Below are 18920 nucleotides of genomic sequence, written 5' to 3' on the forward strand. Positions count from 1 at the left end.
CGTCTCTCACACAGGAGAGTATCGCCAGCGACTACTGCACGTCTACCGTCTCACCCACATAGCCCTACGTCCACGCTACGTCCACACTACGTCCACGCTACGTCCACGCTCAGTCCGTTGGTATTTTGAAATCACAAATTTTGGAATGACGAAATCAAAGAAAGAAAGAGTAACATAATATGAAAAAGCCAAATGCTAGAGAAAAATAACGAACGATCAAAACAAAAAGAAAGAAAAAAAAAACGAAAATACGAAGCAGCCAAAAGCAAAAGATAATCAAACGAATGAACAAAAAGAAACAAACACCAACAAAACTAAAAGAAACAACATGACACAGTCAAAAGCAAAAGACGAACCGGCAAACAAACGAACAAAAGAAAGAAAAAATGAAGAGCGCTACATAAACAAAGAAAATAAGTCTTCTTTCTACTTGAGGCTTTTTCGCTGACTATCGACAGTCTTTTCTATCGAGCATCGCACCCTGAAAATTTTTTCTTACACTTACTGCTAGTTCCTCCTTCTCCTCCTATCCTTCCTCCTCTTCCTTCTCCTCCTCGCACCGCCCATTCATCTCGCACTTCCACCACTCTCCCCACCACCTCCGCTCCTTACACTCATTAATCATTACTAATTACAAGCAGCTGAACTATTAGTCAACAGTTCCACATCTCATAACTATCAGCTCCACCATTAACCACATTAACCACTTCTCCCTTCCTGCCTTCCTTCTACCAGCTCCACCATCAACCCCTCAGATTCGCTTGGTCATGCTTCTCACCCTTCCTCTCCCTTCGCCACATCTCGGCGACCACCCAGCCAAAGTTTTGAGATCATACATAATTCCCTAACCAAACAGTTGGTCATGCGGCCAGCAGCTGTTGATAATGTTGACACCCCAGCAACGTGCACAACCTTTGCCTCTCCCTCCTGCAAAACCACCGGCAGTGGTGTAGACTGTAGACAAAACATGAAAGGCTGCGTAGTCACCAGGATCCAGGGCTAATCTTCCAACTTCCACGAGCTTTTTGTCAAAAGTTGCCGGCACTCTGACAAGAAAAAAATGTACACCGTTAACGCAAAAAGAAAGAGGAATTGTAACGTATTCAGATAAACAAATAAATATTGAGACGTTAGTGGCTTCTCACAACTGCCATGACTGCCTTGTCATAACAAAGAGGTCACGTGACCTTGCCGACTTTCCCAAGATCACCTTACGAACAAAGATGTCAGGTCGAGTGGTAGCATTGGTCTCTTACAAGTTGCCAAGTGTTTTTGTTGTTTTTGGCAGATTCTGTATTCCGCGTGTTTTTTTTTCTTTTAGATAATTTGTAGAATATATATAATAAAAAAAATGTCTTTGATCAACGCAACATCAGGTTCCAGTGACTATAATTTAAGTTTTGTAAAAGAATGTTATCAAAGTGAGCAGAAAAAAGTGATATGTGCCGGACTTTATAAACTTAAGTATTCTTTGTTAGCAAACAACCTGAGAAAAAAAAATTCTAGAATAGATTATTGACTACAGTTGTTAAGTAATTAGTAATTTTCGGGATTTGTATTAAGAATTTTGTTTACTTCAACAATTATTGTAGAATTTTTATTCAGTATTTTACCATATTTTGTCAATATAATTAAATGTTTACAGGCCTGCACAAGAGGCAGTGTTAGTTGTTTTGTGAAGTAAATACGCGCAGTAAGTCCATGCGACTATGCGTTCGCTAGTCTGTGACAGATGTGGTATTCACTCTCTCCACATGCTGAAGCTTTGACCTTGGTCAGGACCAGAGAGAATGGAGATCAAGGTGAACCTCCAACCAAAAAAAAAAAAATAAGATGGAGATAATAAGGCGAGCTAAGAGTCCCGCTACTCCTACGAAAAAGTCATTGAAAAACGGTTGAAACGTGCTGGCTTGCAAAGATTGCTGGGTGATAAAGAACAATGCTTGATGGGGGTCACTTTCCAAATAAAACTACACGACTGCCTTAATCAGTTCTCCCACACATCACACTCCGCCCGAGTGTTGGGATTTTTCTCCCTCTCGCCCACGATGTGGTTTGTGGGAACCGGCAGACGACACTGTCTGAGAGGTGGAAGTGTGGAACGCTGGATGACCTGGAGTCGGGAGCGAACCCCGAGTCCTTTGTCAAGAAGCTGGGTGCAGTGCGACACCAAACACCCGCAGATTACGGGATTGCAGGGTGGCGAGAACAAAACTTGAGTAGTTCGTATGGGGTCAGAGTTCACGAGCGATGAGTTTTTCGCTTTATCGCGAGAATCGACTTTCTCGCTGAAAACTCACCGCTTGGTGGCGCGTTTGGTGGACAGGGTGGAAAAAAGATCCGCATTCATCTCGGAATAAGTACACAGCATGATAAAGCGGAGGTATTTCACACGGGAGCTCGAGACTCGCCGCGACCTCCTCACCCGCCATCTGTTGCTGCACCCTGACCTCCATGACTTTTTTTTATCGGGATTAATTTTTCAAGGCGAGAGTGTCATACGATCGTGATGTCTAGTCAAACAAATTTGTTTATGCAAACATTCAGATATTTTCTTTCTTCCAAAACTGATAATTAAACGGTAGATAGGGGTAAGGACCACTCGATGGTCGGCATGTGTGTGAGAGAGAGAGAGAGAACGTGTGAATACAGTTTTTCTAACGGGCGCAGATTTCTTCATACCACTGAGTAAAATTTATTTTACGTGGGTTATGGTGGTTTGCAAAGATAATCACCATCATTTGAGACTGGCAGGCAGCTGCGGTTTTTTGTTTGTTTGTTTTTTTTTGTGTCTATGATTTTGTAATTTGGTTATCTTGCTGTCGTTTTGTTTATCCTGCCATGTTTCTATTATTCTGTTGTGTTGGGTTATCCTGCTGTGATCCATTATCTTGACATGTCTCAGTTATCTTACTGTGTTTTGATTATCCTGTTGTGTCTCTTGTTGAAATATTTCTTTTAAAAAATCGGAGAGTCCGGCACTATTTCAATTTACCCTTTCATCCTGTGATGAGCATCAAGACAAGCAGCAAGAGGATTCGAATAATTTCCCCATCAGACAGTTTTACCTGTACCAGTATCCGTCGGTTTTAGCGGTTTGTTTGTTTGTTTGTTTGTTTGTTTGTTTGTTTGTTTGTTTGTTTGTTTGTTTGTTTGTTTGTTTGGTTGGTTGGTTGGTTGGTTTGGTTGGTTGTTTGGTTTGTTTTTTGTTTTTTTTTGTTTTTTTGTGGCTTTGACACCTCCAAACTATTAGCTCACTCAGTAGCTTTCTCGGATTATCATGGACAGAAACAAGCGAAGTGATTGCACGAAGTCTGTCCCCTCTCCTTCTTTTATCCATCCCCTCCACTCTCTCTCTCTCTCGTCATGCCAGCGAGCAGGTTAGAGCATGGCCTCAGAATAGGTTACACTAATTATTTCCATGTCCAAGTGGCTCACGTTCGCAATAACATTAGGTCCTGAACAGATGTACATAAAGATAGCCTTTGTTACAACCAGCAGGTGTTAAAGACTTCACACCAAAGTCTGATTATTATAAATTTTACACAGTTCTTAATTAATTCCCTCGCGCTGAAAGTAACACAAACTCTACCTCTGTGACGTCAGGACATTAAGATTTCCTTTAAACCAAAATTAAAAAGCTGTTAAGCTTTACTGCAAGCAGCATTCAAACCACGTAGTTTCACGTGATTTCACGTCTCTCACTGTGCTCACGTCCGTTTAGCCCCAACAAACGGCTGCCGCACTCAGTCTATCTCTATTATCTTTATCGCGATCGTTGTAAGGACATTTTCACAAACATGCAAGAAATGAGTGAAAGATGCAAACTTGTAAAGAAACAAAAGCAAGATTGTCCCATTCAGCCTTAAAAGCAAAAGGCGTTTCCGTTGAGGTCGTTCACGTCACATGTCTCTTTGCAAAAATTTATTGCTGAAGCACTTAATCGTCCTCAAAAATTTCTGACATTCGCGTTTAACTCGCAAAACCCAACATAAGGACTGGAACATGGACCCTCACGACCAACGGTAAATAAAATGTTTCGTTTGAGCGAAAATCTGTGGTGTCATTACACGTGTGCTTTAGAGTAGCCGTAGGTTTATGAGTATTTATCCAAGCATTTATGTAGGTGTGTGTGGGTGTGTGTTCGCTTATACGTGTGTGTCAGAGGTAAGAATAAAGGAGCTTGCGAAGGGACTTGTTTGTAAGCCCATCAGCAAGTTCCAAACAAATAAATTACTCTAAAAGTTTGGAGTTCTGAAATTGATTGTACATAACTTCTAAAGACATTCTAAAAATGTTTTGTTTCAAGAAGATAAATAAACGTAGATTTAACATTAATGATGGGAAATGTAATTTTGACATTAAAAAAAATTTCGTTATGTAAACAACAGAGGGCTACAGAGAGAGAGAAGTGGAGTGCAATGACCTGTACTCAGTAGGTTAGGGTAGACGAATGGTGAGAAAGAACGAAAAAAGTCGCCGATGCCAGTGTAAGTCGTCTGTTCTCTAAAATGTTAGCATAATTAAAACTGACTAAGACACATTTTCCGATCAGGAATGGTTCTTTTTAATATTTTGGAATATTTGTAATGCTTCGTTATCTGATGTGAGGCATCTGATGCTATTTATCTCTCTGACATAATGAGAAGAACATTTTACTTCGCTTGGCGACCTCGCCTCGGGGGGACAGGTTGGTGCCATTCCTCCCTGTCTGACCACCAGTCGCCGGTCTGTTCCTCCCGTTACGGAATTCTTAGCGAGGCTTTACGAAACGTTCCTCACGCCGTTCCGAGAAATTTGAGACGCAAGCGAACGGAGTATGGAGGCATGTCCTTGGAGGGGATGGAGAGGGTGAAGGAAAGAAATAATACCTGGTGATACTAAATCTCTCATCAGCGTCTGTTGCCTGATTATTGAACTGTTAGTGTGCGTGCATGCGTGCGCGCGAGCAACCACATATTTGTTATTTTAGGATGACTTTGATCCTCCTTACCCCCTCCCACATTTAAACAGCTGGTTTCTACGTGAATCGGGTTTTCCATTGTTCTCCGGATTGTTTGTTTGCTCTCTTTTGATGGTTGTATACAAATGCGGAGAACTTCAAACATTCTGGTGGCCAGTTGTGCTCGGAAAGACAAGAACCTTTTGTTTATCGTACCATGAATCCCCCCTCATCCCCTCCAACCCTCTCTCTCGCCTCTCCTCCAGTACTCCTGTCATACCACAACATTCCCCTTTGCTGGTACTTATCGCTTGTCACGTGACACCACTTTTAACATCTGTGCAGCATATTACACTGTAAGTCTCTACTCATTTCTGAAAATGTTTATCTTGTGCCTTAGCCTCGTGGAAAGATTGATGGTGCGAGATTATCTTGTTGTTGCCACTACTAAAAAAAAGTTGGGGAGGGAGACTGAGGGGTTTGGGGGAACCTCTGCGACAAGGTCGCTGCAACAGCGGGAAAAGATTCAAAATGATTGAAATAACGGACTCTTCTAAATAAACACTGACTAAATTAATCACATCACGGTTGCCTAACCGGAACTGATTAATAATAATAAACCTGTGGTTTAATTACCGCTTAATCTCATTCACGGAGGAGCATGCTCTCAGCGGTTAAGTTAAATAGAAGACATGAACAGAATACCAAAGACGGAAGAAGAAACAACTATGCTGAATTTAGTACAAGAAGGTTAATTGGTTATTCCTTCGCTGGCATGTCGGGACAAATGGAAGACTGAAAAGTGACTTTTTTTAAGTTGTTGTAGCTGGGGCAGCAACAATGCCATAACAGGACAAAGCAACGAGATCTGTTGATGGAGAGATAGTAACTGGCGATAAGCTGCAGACTGCCAGTAACAGAGCGACTGACAAAAGATGGCACACAGGAGTGGATGACGCCAGGCCAGGGACAGAAAAGTAAGATAAATGATGAAACGACAAATGGAATGAGAAACGTTAGGACAGACTGACGAACAATGGGAGCAAGAGTAACGGTGGTGGCGAGTACAAATCATCGTAAGAACAATTGGTGAGAACCAGTGACTTGGCAGTCAGGAGTTTGTCAGCTACAGATGGAGGGAGGAGAGGAAGGAGGTTCAAGGCGAGGCTAGGATGGATGATGTCACCACGCTTACCCCTATATTAAGACGCAAAATAATAATTAGTATTGTCTTCGAAACACCAATGAGTGGACAGGAAATATAATAGGCTGACGGAAAAAGTAAACAGCTCCTTGCACTATTTTTCTCTCTATCGTGCGCGGAGATTTTGGGGTCACGTGTCAAGGGCAGTGCAACTGCTCAAGGTTGGGAGATGCTGCTAGTCGGTTGATGTGCGATCCAGAGAGACACGATGCCAAAAATACATTCATTATTCAGCGTGAAAACGGATTTTTAAAAGAACTTGAAAATGACACGCGACAATCATCATCATCATCATCATCATCATCATCATCCAATTCGTATTATTCCTATTTACACTCACTACAACACTATCCCCATTATCATTGTTGTTATTGTTGTGGTAGTAGTGGAGGAGGACAAGCTGTGATTGATTAGATAAATACGGACGCTGCTATCTCGACATACGCCAGTCATAACAAATTTCTAGAGAGGATATCCTGCAGAACAAGACGTGTCACGTGGTACGTCCTCCGGCGCTATCACGTTCTTCCAGTGGAAACTACGGTGTCCGGAAACACCGGTAGACGACATCGAGGCTAGGGACAGAGGCTGGCCAGCACGGAGATCCTGAAATGGAGGACAGTGAGAGAAAGGGTGTGTGGGTCGGCGATAGACACTGTGTTCACTCGCGGAAGGAAGTCTTACACTACGATCGCGCCGTGAATCGTGTCACGTGGTAGCTAAACCTGCGCCTCGCTGCATGAGTCTTCTCGTTTATCAGTGACAGAATATAAATGCTGATTTTTATATTTATTTTCAATCCTAATATTACAGTTTAACAATTTCCTCGAACCAGGGATATTAAGTCAAGCTTCGGTCACAAATAATCTTCGAGAATGCCAGTGGCTACGATATATAGGTTTGGCTATGAAAAAGTCAGATCATGAACTGAGCATTAAGGTGTAGCTATGACGGGGATAGGTACGTTCATGCAGCCTGGCCACCAAATGTGCTGTGCTTGAGTCATAAGCAGTACTCTGATTTACTAATATAAAGAAATGTTGTGGGAGTCCCCGCTCCTTCTTCTCGCCACCTTACAGAAACACAAATCTTTAATCACCTCGCCCTGTAAGGAATGACTAGCTGGAAGGACAAGTGTATGTCTGACCTACCTCCATTATCTACTGTTCACCACGCTGATTAAACTCAGGTGTTGCGGATACCATATTGTGTAAACTCCACAATCCATTGTAAACCATGTGTGGATTTTACAATCTACTCTGGACTTTATTGTGTCAACTGCAAAATTATTGTGGACCATGTGTAAATTCAGCCTACTATGTGATCGAACATACAGACATGGGTTAGATGGCTATTGTCTCGTTTTCCAAAAACTTCTGCTTCCTAGGTCACTGTTTAGTCAGCAATTCTTTAGTCAGGTTATTACACCTTCCGTGTTTCTCAGAACACGGCTTTCCCGCTGAAAGATTGATAAACATGAGTGTGAGCTAAGATGGCGGCGTCCTCGCCTCCTGCTCCAGTGTCTCACTGAGTACAGGGCAGCGAGTTGAGGGGTAAATAACTCGGGTTCACCTCTCGCGATGGTCTTTGATTATGAGACGGTTTTTTTTCTCCCTTTTGTATTTTAGAAAATGCACGTGCATGCACGCTTTGACATCCAGCCACGACAGCCCAGACATAAACACCGAGGCATACACAGGTTAAACGTGGGTCACACGCTTACACACGTGGATTTAACTTATATTTGTAAACATTTGTAAATACAGATAATCTAGGGCTAGAATTTATGAGAAATGTTAGTTAATACTAAGCTGCGCATCTATCTCGTCAGTACAGAAAGTAAAAGAAGACATTTGGTATTGAAAAGCATGCATGAAGCGCTTGACAGTCATGTCATGACGAACGCCTCCATTTGTCACTGCTGATGACACAGTCTAACAAGGAAGACAGGAGAGTGAGTGGTTAAACTTACCAACATGTTATCTCCACCAGCGGGAAGCCACGAATCCGTCCAACAAAATGTTGCCGTTTATGAATCAGAGGGTAACTCTTCGGCACTTCCTCACTGAAAACACGAAATCGTTCACATCTTGAGAGAGCATCTCTGTCTGTAATGAACTGGGGTGTAGCTACCAACACGGGATGAAGACTGGAAGACAGAGGAGTTTGTGTGTGTTTTTGGGTGTGTGTGTGTGTTTGAGTGTGTGTGTGTTTGAGAGGGGGAAGGTAGGGAATGTCAGCCCTCTCTGAAGGAGAGATAATGACTGTCATGTACCTGTCTCTGGCCTAACTGTGGCACCTGTCCACGTAACAGCAGAAAACATTTTAACGACAAAAAGTAGGATGTTGTGAACTTAGTCACATCATAAATTCTGCTTAGTCAGCAGTTGCATCTTGCTTCCTCTTTGTTGTGTTACAGTCAAATGACTTTTCAATCCCGAATTTAGACCGAAATAAGCTTTCTCGTAAATGGCTTCTAACCCCATTCAAATGCTCTTGTTGTCCTATTCTTGCCACTAACTTTTTAGTAGTAATGATGGCAATACGAAACTTAAAACGTAAACTATATTAATTATTATTAAATATTAGTGAATTAGTAAGATTAAGTTATTTTTGTGACTATTATTACTACTAATGTGAATATTTATTTAATCACTCCTTTTATGTCGTAAGACATGTGACTTCATTGTATGATAACTTACAATTCGGCTTATTTGCATGGAAAGCCCTCACGTGGTGTCGAACATACGCCTCACCCGCTAATCATTCAAGTCTTTTTATTTGTTCACTCTGTCATCAATCATCAGGTTTTTGTAAAGATCAGTTTACAAGCTACCTGGATGTAGGATTTCGTCATTCAAATGCTTCTTGTACTAAAAATAACCTGCTGTCCCGACAAGACTGTCCGACATCATGACATCTGCCTCGTTACTAGGCAACCGCGCTGCAGACCCTTCCGTCCACCATCCCCCGTCTCAGCCCCTTTCCTGTTCCCCTCCCCCTCAGCAAGTCATCAGTTGAACATATCGAGAGGAGCCCCGTCTCTGTCCGTCTGACACGCTGAAATCGGAGTCAACAGCCTCTCCTGGGTTGAGAAGATGGCGGATCTGTCGCCACCCGAGTGGCCGGCGGAGCATCAAGAGGGTTGGGTCTGTGAGTCACGCGCGCCCACAAGTACCCGGCTCTATCGTCACGTGACCTGATATGAAGTGTAGGCCTACACTTGACTGGCCCACTCGCCAGTTATCTCAGCATCGTCGGCAAGTGTCGCTCCATACCCCGCCACCCGCACCCCACCATTGAACACCAACACGAAGCATGTTGCCATCTTCATCTTTGTCTTCATCTTCATTGTCACCATCCTCATTGTCCTTATCCTCATCGCTGTCTACGTGTCCTTCGCGGAAGGAAGTCATGACAGCTACTTTGTCCAGCAACAGTGGCATTAACTGCTTCCTGTTTCCCAGATAGTCTAGTGGATAGAACACTGCTGTCCGAGGTCGGAGGCGAGAAGTTCAATACCCATGTGGCGCAGTGAACATTTACTCCATCCACCTCAAATTTTAAAGGGTAGGAGAAAGAAAGACAATGAGTCCAGAATGATTACCTTCATTTTTCCAAGTTTGCGCAGAATTTTGTTTATTTATAGCCAGTTGTTTAGCGGTGTTTTGAGAAAACGTAGATCGGGCTAAATTCGTTTTTCTGACATCAACAAGACAGCGAAATCGAGAAACAAAAGGCGTTAACAGAAAACATGAACTAATGTACTCTACCTTACAACTCAAGCTGAAAGTTGATTTATGACAAACTTCAATCGCCATACAAAGATAAGAGTACCCAACACGTTTCTAACACGACGGATGTTGTCGGAAAATTATGCATGCATGTGACTTTAAAGGTCGGGAGGGTCAGGTCTCTCCCGCTTGAAATAATCGGCACAGATACTGGGCTGGAGCTTACTCGAAGAATAATGATAGTGATAATGATGATGAAGAAGAAGAAAAGAAGAGAAGAAAATTAAAGTATCACTATGAAAGTAAGAAGAACAAACTTATCAGTATGCTTCTAGTCTCTGTAATCGCGTCTAAGATTCAAATTTTTGTTATAAGCCTTAGTTACCGGTTTACCTAGGTACAAAACAATCCAATGTAAAGATGTCTCCTAAACTTTAAGATCTTTTCATTCTAAAACTTTATGTGCATGACAGGGTCTCCTCGCACACAAGCGATCGTTGGCAGTATCTTCAGACCCTCTTGACGAGGACCTGAGGCCAACTACTCCAGTCGAAATGTGCGACAGGGGCTCGGCGGTGACTGGGAGCTTCTCAAGGGAAGATCTTACAAAGCTGAGCGTTTTCGAGATAATAATTAAAAAAAAAATAAAAAAAAGAACCCGGGGTACGTGACAGGGCTCATGTCACGGCACTCGGGTGTCTGTCAGACCCAAAGCGTGGCCTGCAAGATGGCGTGGGACGATGCTCCAGATAAAAGCAGTTAGACAAGGATTAAAGTCCTTCTTGAAATTGTGAAAAATGTGAGACTGTTTGACTGGCAAACTTCTGTTAATACCTAGGTACACATTTGCGATTCGTTGCTTACACCGACCTGTGTCATTGCTTAAATGATAGATGCACATTTGCTAAATTATAGTTAGGAACTCGGTCATGCCGGCTTAGCAAGCAATGTAGAAGATTGTCTAATGGACTGACGACTGCTAAGATATCGGCACTAATACAGTTAATGCCGGAAAACTCTTCTCACTCATAAACCCTTTGTCAGTTCTTGTTCTTAGTCACAGGAGTTGAGCTGGATGTAATGGCGATGTAACAGGGTGGAGAGGGAGTTTAGCCAACACTACTCGCGCATTGGTACGAGGGAGAGAACTCGTCAGTACTAGCCTGCATTTGACTGAATGACCTCCTCCTGTTCCACAAACAATGCACCTACAGGTGCCAGACACCCGCTGCCAGCCATTGTCTCCAGCCACCTCGCTCACTTCTCGTTGCCCCCCTCCAAGCACAATGAGCCGGCAACTGAATACTCTCTTTGTTTCCATGTTTATCAAATCATATTGATAATAACTTGAACTGGCTGCCATTTCCAGCCACGGGTCAGTGCTGCACACAGCCATGCTGTAAACGCATCCTTTCAGACCTTCAACAGGAAAAGTAGTTTAACTCCATACTTTTAGTCAAATATGGATGAATGTAACACTTGCAGTGAAATGTAACATATACAGTACGCAAGACTATGACCTGAACAGGACGTATATAATAATAGATATACCTCCTGTCCATCACTATGTTTATAATATAGGTATGGACGAGGGGTGCATATATATATACTACATTTATGTAGAGAGAGAGCTATAGAAAGAAGATATAAATATTGTCTCCGAGATTGTAGCTATAGCTACAACACCTCCACAGGCTTCTAGCGCCATCAAAGGACCCGACGGAGTGCGAAGATCTTCATTGTATCTTGTAAACCTTCAAAAGTTTTTTTGTTGTTGTTTGTTGTTGTTGTTTTTGTTTCGGTCGTTACCTACCTCCGAGGTAGCGTTACTCGGACTTTGTAGCTGCGGCTCGTAAGCGAGTACGAGCGCCCTCTAGAGTGTAACGACAGAAGTAACGCCGCCTTGTGCAGACATCCGTCGGGTCAGCGAGACGAAAGAGAGGTCAGCCATGTCGGCCTGGCTGGTAATTAATGAATGCGCTACGAACAAAATTAATGATACAGAGGAAACAAAATCTGGTGCGATACTCGGTCTCAGATAACGACTGCTGTTTATTAATCAGTTTATCTCCCGTTTGCGCAATGACAAAGGACCAAGACTTGAATATCATCGCCGTACTAGTGAGCAAATGCGAGTTCTTAAAAATAATGAAACTACTGATTTTAAACAGTAGTGGTAATGTCGTACTTGCCTAGAAAGTCGTTGTGTATCTTATGTAAAGTCGGTGGAAGTGAATGTCGATGACCAGACTAGTCAACCTACCTTGTATTTACTGGTGTGTGTTTGTGTGACTGACTTATGTCTACATGCACTGACTTGCCTTCTTTACAACTCTTCTTCCCACCTTTGCTTTTCTTACTGCTTTCTTCCATTGAAGCCCCTTCCGTCCCCTTCCCCACCTCCCGGAGATGCGTCAGTGTTGTTTGTGGCGCAGCTTCCGTGTATCGCCTGCAACAGCATCTTGACACTGTGTTGTTGTGTGCGGAAACGAGGCTACAGACGTGCTCCAGGACAACCTCCGGGCTGCTGATGGAGGGATCTCAGAGAGATGTCAGGTACCGCTGCTGCCGCCTCTACTCTGTGTGTATATGTGTGAGAGAGAGGATGCGGGGAGAGATAAAGAGAGTCTGTGTGTGAGAGAGAGAGAGAATGTGTGCGGCTGTGTGTGTGTGAATGTGAGAGAGAGAGAATGTGTGTGAATATGTGTATGTGTGTTTGTGTCTGTCAGGCGGGATGCGAGAGACGCCTCAAATGCGGTCAAGGTTATGGGTACATACACAAGAAGTACTGTTTGTATGAGTGTGTCTTGTGATTGTAGTACTCTCTGTGTGTGTGTGTATGCTCGGTCAGGAAGTTTTGCAGGAGACAGACGCCAAGAATCGCAAATCAAAACAACATGAAGGTTGAGGAGTTCAAAGCCAGTGGAGTATGTACACACCACGCGTAAGAGGTAAAGAAAATCGTAAATTTGATAAAAATAATAGATATACGACTAGATATGCGGGGACACAGACATACAGTACCCACTCGAAAACGTGTAAAACCGTCAACCACAGGTGAGATCCTGCAAAGCCATGCGTACCTGCGCAAAAAGATAGAGTTAAACAGGTCGCACCTTATACTGATCCCCTTCTGAGACATCTGCGATTAGTTGCACAAAAAATAAGTTTAGTTCTCCTACCAGCGATAGTTCTGCAAGATGGATTCTGAACACGAGAATCGAGGACATCAATGCCAACGGTTTCTTCCAGTTGTAGTCTGCCAGGTGTTTTCTCGCTGCCACTCGCCACGAGAAGTACGAATCCTCCTGCCTGCATGCCGAGGGCAGGTATCCGATGTAGAGCTCAAAGAACGCAATTTACTGTATGTATCCTGCATGTTTGTCTTCATTTCGTCGCTAAACAAATATATTTATCCTGACAAAATCTCAGACGACCCTTTATTTCATGGAAGGGGAGGTAAGAGGAGAATTGTGTCAAGAGTTGTCTGTCGCTTCTGTGTCTTTTTTTATTTTGTTCATAAATATAGATGTTCACGTGGACACAAAAACACACAGACTCTCTCACACTCATACAACACATACATATGTAAGCACACACACACACACACACAAACTTATAAAACACAAATATGTGTATGTACATCAGAATGAATTACTTTTGTATTTGCGTTGTTGTTGTTTTGTATTTACGTTATCAACATGTGGTTATTTTTAAATAATGACCTTTCTAGTTGTCAAAAATAAAGTTTTAGAACCCCAAATGGTTACATTCAGGCTGATAATAATCAGTTGGACTTATTTTAAGAAACCTAACACGCATTGAGAGAATAACAGCATCGTTATGCCCGCATCACCAACACGTGAAAGAATGTGCAAGAGAGAGAACTAGAGATAAAGCATTTTTTTAACAAGGCAATGTGACTAAAAAAAAAAATAAAATAAAAAGCAGAAAACGATGACAAATGAGAGAGTTAGCATCAAGTTGTCACTTGCGAAATTTAAAACTTCTTACCTGGCGTGTGGCGTGTGGAGCAGGTGATGGAGATCCCGCCTGCCGTGTGCGAGTGAGGCAACAAAAGCTGAAAAAAGCCAGCCTGGCCCCAGGTAATCTCTCACCTTTCTGTCCGGCGATGGCGGGAGCAACCTGGCCAGGTGTGTATGCCATAACTAAGTCAGCGGCGAGTCGTCGGAAAGTCGCAGAGATCAGCTCCCACTCTGAAGGATTGATGTGCCATCGGACCGATGCATCAGTTTTTTTTTTTTTTTTTTTTTTTTTTATTCAGTTCTTCACGTGAGAATGCACTTTAAAATATGTTATCGGCTTACTCTGTAAACCAAAATAGACAGGAGCTTGCATCTCTCGTTAATTATTTTATGTAATCCAGACGAACAAGGCTCGTTCTCCGAGACGGATGCTGTTGTGTAACCGAGTCTAATTTTAGCAACATGTCATTCCACAGACAACTATGTTCTTATGTCATGAACCGCGTGTTGTTAATCATCTGTCATTCTAATCAGCTTTTCTAGTCTTTTCCGTTTTTGAAGTATTGTCCGCAAGAGATACTCGATCTCCAGAAGAAGTTCGGTCAGTAGGACACAATTAACTGATGTAACACGTGTGGACAACAAGCACGAGGATGCTTTCCGTGTAGATGACCAGAGATGTTGTGTTAACCTATATTAGCGCAGTCCTCGTTATGTCCTCGTTAGATTCTCTCCACTGAAGCAAATTTCTGCGCATAATCGCCGCCACGTCGAGTTATCACCCACCAGCGAAGCAGACGACAACGTAGGTCGGTCGCATGCGTAGTTCCGTTGCAGTTACCAAGCAGTTGAGAAAAGAAGGAAGGAAGCTTTGACAGATTGTGGGATTTGCCGAGCGTCCGCGTGGTGGTGATGTGCATGGTGTCTAGGAATGTTGGTCACGCGATGAGCAGGCTCAGCAAACCACACGTCAACAACGTGGTCACGCGATGAGCAGACTCAACAGCTCAAGACAATGTGCGGTGGCTCACGTCTGCACATCGCTGTGACGTCATACAAACATCTCCGCGGTTTACCCCCGCGACATTTTTAGCCTTATAGCGAGTGGAGTGCGCCCCTGACACCCGCTTCGCGATAACCCCAGGTAGTCAGTACGCGCAGGTAGCAACTTGCTGAGTCAGCGGGGTGATGATATTCATCCGTTTGTTTCTTTCCTTTCTGGTTTCTCAGATTTCTGGATTCATGTTTCCTTTATTCTTTGTTTTTGTCTTACCTTTCTCGTCTTCTTACTTGGTATAACTTTTTCCCTCGTAATTCTTCATCTCATTTAAATTTTCTTCTTCACAGTAATTTCCTAGCAATAATGAGCCGTTTGTCTTATAGTACAGCATCAGACTAGACATTTGTCAAAATGAATCAAAGAGCTTCAGAAACAGTGATTACAAAAGCTATGGTAGTGATGACAGCAATACGCATAGGGAAGGAAAGGGCAGTAACCAGCTATGAGTTAATATTTGATGTGAGAGAGGTTGCCTCCCTTGAATCGTCGGGCAAAGGGAGGCGGCGTCCGTGAGTCATTCGTCGCTTGACGGGTACCTTGAAGGCCAGTCTTCGACAAGATGTCGTGCTGGATCACATAGTCTGACCACACTAGCTTACTTAATGACATGCCAGAGACAAGCCTTACATGATTGATAGATAAAGCCACTCTACTTTTGACAAATGACGATGTAACCTGTGGCTGATGAACATACTGGTCTAAGAATGTTTTAAGAACAACCCTGACATCCCATTAATTTATTTCGTGAGTGTTCTCTTGCTCGTAAGCCTGTCCATATGTCTGGAAAAATCCGGGGGACTTGATTTTACTATTAATTCACAAAGTGCATTCTCTGCTTCTTGCCTTTTTATTTACTCTTCCTCGATCTGTGTTTGGAAAAAATGTATTGTAGACAAAGTATAGGAAAATCTTGTAGAAGGAGCGTGTGCAAAGAGATTTTTGTTAAGGTCTGCCACGACAGGCCAGTTTAAACCTTTTGAGCTTGCCTTTAAAGGTGGTGTTAAGTGCTATATAAATTTACTTTATTATTATTATTGTTGTCCAAAGTTATTTACTGCTGTGTCAAGGGAGGCGACAAGTGTTTTTCTTTCAAGCTGTTATCTCAGTGCGCTCCCATTGACTTTTGAACGAAAACAAACGCCATTACATTCTTTTTGAAATTCGTACTCGCTACTCTTTCGCCAGCTAAGGACCGATCACTGTCGCCAGAAATCCAGTTCAGTGATTAATTACTTGGCGACATTTCTCATCCTAGAGAGCTCCTGTTTGAGAGCTTCATTGTTGCCCGTGTTTTTGTTAGGCCAACAAACTCTTCCACAGCACCCCGGGTATTTACTGCGTAGTACTGACCAGTGCTGTGTCTATGGACGAGAGAGCAAAGGTTACACGCCGACTATGGCGAGTGTTGATGTCGGCAATTAATCTTGTGACGATTTGGAGAACTGGTTGGGATGACTAGACCCAGATGACAGACTAGTGTACCACAGTCATAGGCACGAGTGTCTGCTATCCAGTGCAGTTGTACTTAGTAACAAAATGTTTACATACCTACCCCACGCACAATCCCAAAACTGGACTTGGACGATATGTCTTGTCTCTTCTTATTAACCGATCTTCCAATCTCACAACGCAAAAGGATCTGCGTGTTATTGCCAATTACTACGTCGTGAAAACGAGCTTTTTCAAGTAAACAACTTTACGTTAATTTAAAAAGCTGGAGTCTATATATTGAAGTCTATATATGAACAGAATGATTTCAGTGCACTTACTGTCATGTGACGCATAAACACACCCTCGCTCACGCATGCGCTGACATCTACGTGCTCTTTTTTACTCCGCAAAATAAAATACACTTTTTTTACAGGGTCTGTCAACATTTAATCATACAAAATGTAAAACTGTTCAAAAGCACATACAGCAGTACAACTATCATTACACACTCTTTTCCTCTCTACCCCCACCAGAAACAAGTGTTTGTCGTGTTGTCGCCTACGCTCACGTGTAGGTGTTCACTGGATTGTCCAACAGACCGGGGATGAGACAAAGACTCAAGCCTGGTGCTAGAGACAGGTACTCATGTGCACTCTTTGAGTTCCGTTCTACGCAGATGTGGAACCCAAACTTTCGACTTCCGAAAACATTTGTACCATTAATAGAACACAAGGTGCTGCCCTGAGTACAATCCTCGTAGAAATAAGCTTTTGCTTGTGTCTGGTGCGAAGAGTTGGGTCTTGTGCCAACAGGTTCCTTCTCTAGATGACCGCTGACCTTTCGTTCTCCCTCCAAAAAAAATGTGTCCAAGCTTAAAAATGAGTAGAATAACAAACGTAAACTCTAGTACATTCGAGCTGCGGTTTTAAAACGAAGTTTCGAAAAAAATATTTACAAAATCACAAATTTAACTTTCCAGGCTTTGCGACACAGTCGCCACTCCCCAGTCGCAACGTGTCTCGGCATTTACGTGTTTCCTCTAGAGGACGACTGGCCACCCGTTTACAAAATATATAGTACCCATTTTTCCATCCAGAAACTTCCAATCGTTCACCCAACCACGCACTCACTCCCATCGTCACGTGCTGCACACTTTTTTCATCGTCGCAGGCTGAGTAGTAGTGAGATGTTAACCCGGTCACAACCTTGCCACTCACCCAGAAAAGCCGAGATACGGGTCTCTGTGAATATGGGTGCGGGCCTTGAGATGGGAGGAGTAGAGAATTGTAAGAGCCTTGAAATAACTTTTTCTGTAAGTGTGCTGTGAGTTTTTTTAAATAATGTGAATGCATGAATTCACAAAGAACAGCGATAATTTAACATGTGGGCATGATGTGTTCGGGCTGAAAACAATAAATAAATTAATAACATCTGCATAGAGCATCACATGCAAGATTGTTTACCACATCTTACGCAACAACAAATGTAGGCAGCAGCTATCAAACGATTTGTTTGTCTTTAAAGAATAAAAAGACTAACAGACCATACGGAAAACTTTGTACCACAGTTGATGAAAAATACACTATCGTACATTTCACTTTTGAGAAAAAAATCTAGTCTGAGCAATAAAAAATTATTCAGTCTAGGTGGGACTGGCTGGTTGGTGTATTTATTAGGAAAGTGATTTCGCACTATGGTGGTTGACAAAGGAAACCGAAGTACCCGGATGCTGCTATAATAAGAAAACAAATCAAAACCTTTTCATTTTTACGCTCTCGACCTTCACTGATTAAAATCGGGTAGCTGAGTGGCTAGAACACTGTCTTTCAAAACCACCCCAACTGTTGGCAATGAGTGCTGTCCAAAGAGTGTGGTCTCTCATACCTCACTTCCCATGAACCGAAAAGAAAGATCAAGGATGACTTTTGCCTCCACTTGTATATCGGGTAGTAAGGGATAGCTTAATTTTCTTCTTTGTCTATGTAAGTTCCATAATATGCACAGATATCAAATTGTTGCATCAAAAAGAATTATGGATTTGTAACTGCTGTTTCTGTCTGTCTCTCTGTCTCTGTCTCTGTCTCTGTTTCTATCACCAACATCACGTAGAAGCATTTTGGATGTGGGCTCATCTCTGTACATTTTGTAATACAACCTAATATTTTTCCCCTTATTTATCGTTGATAAGTGTGTGTGTGTGTTTCTCATTGCACATGCTGTTCTATGTCGGTCACCCTCTCATCGTCCTGAATGACTTTCAAGATTTCACAAGGGTCGCTTTTAGCTGACTGCGCATGCGTGATGGCTACTGTCCAATCACTTCGCGCCAGCCTGCCAGCCTCATGAACGACAGGGAATTCCTTCCTCTTCGACCCGACGGAATGCAGAGACTATTTTTAGCAGCATGTGTGCTCGTGATCCTCCGACTCTGAAGACCTCCATCCCCCAGCCAGCTTTGTCGATCCCGGTGTTTTATATATATATATGTGTGTGTGGACTAGATGAGACCCGGAGCTTCAGACTCCCCCCAACACACACACCAGTCCACCCTCCTTCTCATCGA

At 42.8% G+C, this 18920-nt stretch overlaps 1 long non-coding RNA gene across 1 annotated transcript; it reads right to left on the reverse strand.

Moving 5' to 3' along the window:
* Positions 1-561: 561 nt before the first annotated feature.
* LOC112560402 lies at positions 562-14968 on the reverse strand. Its single transcript, XR_003098527.1, has 3 exons — positions 13895-14968; positions 8119-8211; positions 562-1046 (listed from the first exon to the last, which is right to left on the reverse strand). It is a non-coding gene; the product is annotated as an uncharacterized LOC112560402 (long non-coding RNA).
* Positions 14969-18920: the final 3952 nt, after the last annotated feature.

Source organism: Pomacea canaliculata, linkage group LG3, assembly GCF_003073045.1.
Source record: "Pomacea canaliculata isolate SZHN2017 linkage group LG3, ASM307304v1, whole genome shotgun sequence".
Lineage (NCBI taxonomy): Eukaryota > Metazoa > Mollusca > Gastropoda > Architaenioglossa > Ampullariidae > Pomacea > Pomacea canaliculata.